The sequence below is a fragment of the Humulus lupulus genome, chromosome 4, assembly GCF_963169125.1.
Source record: "Humulus lupulus chromosome 4, drHumLupu1.1, whole genome shotgun sequence".
NCBI lineage: Eukaryota > Viridiplantae > Streptophyta > Magnoliopsida > Rosales > Cannabaceae > Humulus > Humulus lupulus.
The window spans coordinates 117,383,587-117,391,023 of record NC_084796.1 but is presented as its reverse complement, the minus strand read 5'-3'; positions in this window follow the sequence as shown (position 1 = coordinate 117,391,023).

Genomic DNA, 7,437 nt, shown 5'->3' with positions numbered 1-7,437 from the left:
GGCTGTTGGAAGTAGCCTCAAACAAGTTTAGCTTGAAGAAGCTTGATGGCATCCTCAGCCTTGGCTCGAGCCTTCTTAGCTTTGACCTGGGCTCCCTTGGCATCCTTCAGGCCATCTTCAGCTCGGATGCAAACTCTAGTGAAGGACACCAAGAAGGGCCTAAAAAAATCTTTTACAATGGTTAGAAAATAAACAGATGACCAAAGAAAGTAAAAGTCATGGGCAAAAAGCTTACCAAAACCCCGAGCTCCATTGTTTGGTGGGTGAGGTGTGTGGGATTGTCCCCCCTCAAAAACTGCCACACATTGGTGTTAAGATTGATGTAGGACTGGCCTATTCGGGACAACATGTATGAGCAATGGTCGGCTCCCAGAGATCCCGCAACATTCTCAAGAGGGTACTCCCGCATGTGGGATGATGCCACAAAGTTGTAGACCACGGTTGGGGCACCCGTAGGCTTGAGGGCTGAAGGAGGCATGACTTGTTTGCCTTTGTCTTCAACACTGATCAGTTGGGGAGGTGGCATGGTCTCTAAAGGCTTGGTGGTGACGACTGTTGAGGTCGCGAGAGTTGTGTCAGAAACCATGTCCGTGGAGTCTGGAGCCTGGGCCTTGGGCTTGGAAGAGGCGGGCTTCGAGGGTGAAGAGCCCTCAACGATCTTGGCCGACTTCGAGGTGGCTTTTCTTTGAGGATACACGACCTCGTTTAGTACCTCGGGGTTTGGAGTGCTATCCTAAAAGGCTGTCTAGGTTTGAGTCCATGTCACCTGTAAAGGAAAAGGAAGATTAATCAAGCCAAGAAAGAAAAAAGTCATACTCATTTTTATAAGTGAAAAAGACTATGTGTCAAGAACCTAACAGAAAGACTCACTAGGGCTTGAACTTGAGGACCCAAAAATTCTCCAGTCTTCTGATGAGGCTATGGGGGTCCCCTCCCTAAAGGTGGGAGACATCCTTGAGAGGTCCCTATAATCATTTGTGAAATTTTTGGACTGCTACCCCATCCTAAACCTCATTTAAGCTATACATGGTTTGGTATTTACCTAGAAAACTATCGAACCTACGGACTCTAAGGTCTACTCTTGATCATGCTAGGAAGTTATCCCTAGGGTCCTCAAAGAGAATCATTATGTCAGGCTCGTACTTAAGTAATGATAGAGACCACATGGATGAGTCGAGCACGACTTTATCCCTTGACGAGCTCGCTAAGGCCTCATCCTGTACCTCATTTCTCGAGCCGGAGGGTTTGAATGGGCGAGGTCTATGGGCTCGAGTGCTTTGACCCACATGTTTGCCTCTCAAGGGGAGCTTGGTGGTAGGCACGGGCACATCCTCCTATCTTGCATATTTGCAGTTGCCCGAGTCATCAGTGGTCTCACCTTCTTCTAAAAGGTTGCAAAGCCAAAGCTTGTCCTCATGGAGAAGATAAGAGAGGGATCGTCGACCATAGGGAAGCTTGAGGATAGCTTCCCTATGTTCCCTCATGGTGTCCATAGGCTGGGGACGATGATAGGTGGCTATATAAAAGGTTTCAGCAAGTCAGTTGGGCTCACAAATTAAAGGGAAATTTAATCAGAAAACACAAGTAAGGAACTTACAAATTATGCTAAAGGGGTAGAATCCAGAGGGCGCAAGACCGTCTGTTTATAAGAAGGTAGTCTTGAAGTTCAGAGGATGATTCAGAATATCCTCGAACAACTGCTTCTCCTTCGGGTAGCTTGACAGATTTTAGAACCCATCCCCACCCTGAGCTCGGGAGGGGTTGCTTTTGAGGCAAAAAAGGTACAAGATCTCGTGTGCTATGGGCTCCTCCCACTTCATCTCCTTGTACAACGACTTCAATGTAGTCAGAACCCTGTATGAGTTTTTCTAGAGTTGGAACAAAGGTATGCCTGTGTAGTCCAGAAAGCTCCGGAAGTAATCCTTTAGGGGCAGTAAAGCCCCAGCTCGTAAGTGCTCATAGCTTTAGGCTGCGAGCTTGGCTTTTTATCTGGATTGTCTTCGCCAGGAGCAAAATAGCTCCTCTCATCAGAGCTGGCAGAGCGATAGGCTCACTTCCCAGAGAGCTTTAACCCATGACAAGATAGTAGCTCAAAAATTTGTTGGGTTGAAGTAATGGAACATTGGTAGTGTTCAGCCTCGAAAAAAGAACTCTCCGAGACCGAGATAGAAAAGGATTTGGGAAATTTGGGCGGCTGGTTAGAAGGACCCCCCATAAGATTGAATACGAGCTCACCAGGTTGAAAGCCTATGGTAATTTTAAGTTTGGGGGTCTATTGGAATAGGTAAGATCTCATCATCTAGGTCGAGATAGGCTGCTACTCGGAGTCTTTTCCTTTTCCTCTCTTCGACCTCGTCGATCTGATATCAAAAGTGATCTCGTATATCCTCTTGCTCGCACCGTTCTTTGTGCTCGTAGATCATTCACTGATTTCGGGTGAAAGGCAATTCAGGACTGGGAGTTGATGGGTGGTAAGGGATGGAAAACTTGGGCCCCCACCGATTCTCAAAGTCTTGCGACATCTACCAAGGTGGGAAAAGGTGAGGACCCATAATATAAACTATATATATAAAAGGAGTGGGTTAAAATCTTGACAACTCGAGCTCAAAAGCTCGAGATAATGAGATCACCCTAATCGAGCCTGAAGGCTGGAAAATGTGAGATTGACTCGAGCATTGAGCGTGCACCCACACGGGAGTGGGACAGTTATTTCCAGTTTATAAGAATCCTGGATTTCCAGGGAAAAAGTTGTCAGTTACCCGAAAAGGCGATATTTTCGGGATTCATGCATTAAAACCCTAATCCAAAACCCTATTTCTTAAGCTACACTAAACCTATGACCAAAAAACCCCCATTACCAGAAAAACTCCATTTTTACATGCTTCTATGAGAATTTTGGTCTAAACCGTAATCCTAATCATGCTAAATCTACTAAAATTAAAAAATTTGCTTAATGTAAGAAAGGAGCCATAAAGTTTGGTAAGAACTAGGAAGTCAACTTCACGGACAAAAGAAACGCATAACAAGAAAAAATACATATATAACCAGGAAAGATCATAGCACTTACGCGAATTGGATCTAGGATGCGATGAAATTGTCGACTGAAGTAGCGAATGTAAGAATGATTTCACGGAGCTGAATGCATTTGAATGGCTTTGTTTCTTTGGTTTAGAAAACATGCAAAGAGAGCCCTAGTTTTTTCTTCTCTTTTTCTCTTTGGTTCGTACTTTCTGTAGAATAAAAATGGAAATCAAGAAGATGGAGAGGGGGTATATATATATTCCTCATTCGTCAAATCAAAGGTCAAGTGGATCTGTATCATTGATTCATATTAAAAGGAGATCCAAGGGATCACGTTTGATTTCGAAAATATGGCGGCAAAAAGGAATAGGAAAGGATGTGTGCAAAAAAGAGAGTACTTGAGTACTCTTGGTGTGCAATCCCCTAACGACGCGTGTCCGCACTCGAGTGTGGTAGGTGGTACGTTTATCAAAAAAAGGAGTTCAAAATTTTTCTTCTTAGAGAATTCAAACCAACACTTTTGAGGGGGAAAAATATTACACCCAAATTTCGAGGATGAATAAATTATCCTCAAAATGTAGGCTTGTAAAGCGTAAGCTCGAAAATAACGAGCAATGGCTAAACACTTGTATAAATATGAATGATTCTTGACCTATTGTTGTTGGTGATCGAGCACAAGTTTAAAGGCTCGAGCTTAAGTTTCAAGCTCGAAAGAAAGAATCTTCTCTAAAGCATATGGGTGTTATTCGAGCCTTAGTTACAAGCTTGAAGGTATTGGTCTCCAAAGATTGAGTTTGATGAAACCACTAGCTGAGGAGGAGGGTGACTGGAATAACGAGCTCGAAGTATTGATTGATCTCGAAAGCGCATTAACCTTGCGTTCGAGGTCAGCAACGCGTTTTGTACACAACAGTTGTTAGGAGATCCCTATTCCTTAGGGATTTGTTGTTATCTGATATTAAATCCCAATTATCATGGGATATTATGTATTTAATGTATTATATACATTTATTTCAGATTTGAATAATTGGTTGTACCTTCCCTGAATTAGGGGAAGATATTCTCCAAACTAGGCTTATAAATAGTCTGGTAATTTTTAGTTTGTATTTATGCTCAAATTTGTACTAAGAATACTCTGTCGAATTACTATGAGAAAGCTTTGAGAGAGTATTAAGATCAATAATATTGACTCGTGGACTAGGCAGGTTTTAACTGTTGAACCACGTAAAAATTCTTATGTTCTTTTCTTCTTTCTAAAGTAATTGCTTAGTGCTCTTCAAATTTAAGTTGACGAAAAACAATGTCAACAAATCTCCTTCATACTGATCTTACTCTAAGACGTCCATGAATCGTAACTGCTCTACGTGTTACTCATAATCAAGTTTTTCCCCATTCTAGGTTTCAATCCTTTGCTAAGGTCTAGAATATCTTAATGCCTTGAAAATACCATCCATCATATCCATAAATTACCGATATCTTTGTCCAATTAATATGTCTTAAGATTCCATACTATCCAAGTATAAATTGTTTTCAAAATATGTTCCTTCATATATCATTGTTTACTAACACCTTTGTCCTTTCTCATAATCGTAGTTCCTTTCACCTTATCTTAGTTTGGGCATATTCCTATTGCCTCGGATTCCTCCAAAATAGTTGAAATCACTGCAGTCTTAATTCATAACTCGTGTCCATAAAACGGTTTGTCCTTTGCTCCTGCATCCATGTCGTATGCTCCTATGTTCTTATTCAGTCCTCCTAATTATGTGCTCCTCATATCCTTGTCATTAGAAGTGAAATCTTGATGATCTCATGCAATCCTTTCATATCCCTCCATTTCTTGAGCATCCTTCATGTGCTTGTATCGGTTGTGTCATGAAGTACATTGTCGCGTTGTGCTTTATGTAGTGATCTCTCCTCCTATGTCAATATGTTGTTGTCGTCGTCTAATCTGTTTCATTCACCTATTGTTATCCGTCGTCTCCTTTGTAGTGAGTGTTTCGCCCTTTCTTCTCATTCTCACTAAATAATGTGTGTTAAATTCCATGTGAAAATTATTATACCAAGTACTTGTTGGCTTCCCATCCACTTTTCGTCCTACATCAAAGTGTGAACCAACATCCTTTATAGATAAAAACCTACGTGTCTATTGTATGCGCAATTAGGATTTAATTCTCCTATCGGCTAGTCCTTGTGTCACTAGTTCATGGTTGCAATCTATCCAACAAATACCTCATCTCCCAACAACTCAGCTCCTTCTTGATTGTTGGAGAAAATTGATTCTATAACCATAACGAGTGACATTCAATAGTCCATGTGGCTAGGATAATATCAAAGGTCCGATCATGATCCACCTTTTCTCAAGGAATAGCTCGCCTTTGATGATTCCACATTTCATACAGAGCCCTAATAGTCCCTCAACGTCAGAAGAACATCCTTTCTTTCTCAGGAAGAGCAACTAATCGCCTTCTCTGCCGAATTTGGCTAACTCATCTTAACCAAGACATCTTGAACCGAACATAGCATGACTTCATAAATTGTTGACAACCAACAATCAAACATACAAAATAGTCTACCAATTGATTACACAAAAGCTAGCGATACAACAACAAAAAGCATACATGAAAATCCATATATAACACATATAACACACATACGTGTAGGGTGATAAAGGATTATGCCCATCCTCAAACCATTTCGGTCAACGGGGAACATGGTGGCCTCACCACACAAATACACACGCCTAACTTCCTCTTAACGTCACCTGATGCATTTTCATCCATTAAATACTTAAAATTTGGCTCTTACTAACTCCCAAGCCAAAGACAACGTGTTACTATAACAAGTATTTTCTTATCTTTTATCCTCAGTCTACCCTACTTAATCTCCTTAGGCCATTTCACTCAATAATGACAAAATTGGCCGCCTAGTAATTTTCTTGTCATTTCTCATGTACATAATCAAAGTTAATTTCATAAACAAGTCAAATCCTTCTCCTTAGAACAATCTCGTAAAATCTAACCAGTCACATACAATTGGTACCCATAACCATATCATGACAACACGCATTTTGATACTACTTTTATCCTTATATCATTTTGAATTTTAGCTTAACTATAACATCCCAATTATAGAACATAACTTCTTATTTCACTAACTAATACAACATATATCTAATAAACCACCACGATCATGCCTAAAATTAACACAAAGAGCAGCGCGTTGAGCATAGCACGTAGCGTTGAACGTAATGTGACACATTAAACATAGCACAACACGTTAAATGTAGCATGACACATTAAATGCAATGCCACTCAACTGTATTGCATAATCACAATACCCATTCTTTCTCACTTGTGGCTTCCAATCATACTAACCTAGACCATCATAAAAACATACAACTTATTAAGTCTACCGGTAACGCACTAGTTAGCCAAGATCGTTACACTGTGTGTTTAAAATGGTGCTTAACTCACTAAGCGAGTCATTTGGACTTAAATGTGTAATTAAAATCTAAACCGAGGATATGTATAAAAAAATTTGGTCAACAAAATAATTATTTTTCATTAAAAGTGTTTATCTTATACACGGGATCCCAAAAAGTGTTTACGGACTGATAAAAGAGAAATAAAATATAAACTAGCTGTCCTAAGCGGCAAAATAAGGTTCAATCCTAGTTCCTCCCAAGCAATCCTGGTTGTGGAGGTCGAGCAAGTTGCATATTTACACACCACCCCTAAAGCTCTCCAAATCATGGTTGGTCCAGCTTACTCTTGCCCTTGCCTGCACCACAAAGCACCCGTGAGACAAGGCTCACTAAGAAAATTTAAATCCATAGATTAAAAAAAAAACATAACATAAATGACAAGCTTAGTGGTCATAACCCTAATCAATCAAACGCGTAGTCCAATTTAAATAGCCAACGAGTTAGATAAGTGCAAACTGCACTTCTAATTATTTAGGTGGTGTTTGGGCCAAACAAGAGCATATTGCACTCCCAAGTTGCCTTAGCGAAAATGGCCTGTGTTTCGCACGCATGTTGTCGAACCCCACTCTTTTTAGGCCGAGCTTTCAGATCTTATAGCTGACCCCTGCTCTCTTAGGTCGAGCTTTCAAATCTTATTATTGATCTCGACTCTCTTAGGCCAACTTTCTGATCAAGTATAACCAAACATATAGTTTGCCTATCACATAGTTAGATACAACATATTCAAGCATACTTAATCAAGTAATCACATGAATAATTATAGTCATATTGATTAACATAGGCCCGAGCCCCAGTTACCCAGGATCCAGTTTTCTTACCTTGAGTCTCGAGAGGATAGTGTATGGTGACCCCGAGCACGATCATTACTCCCGAGCCTAACGGTATAACCTAGTCACAACATAATAATAGGTATTAATCAAGAAATAAAATAA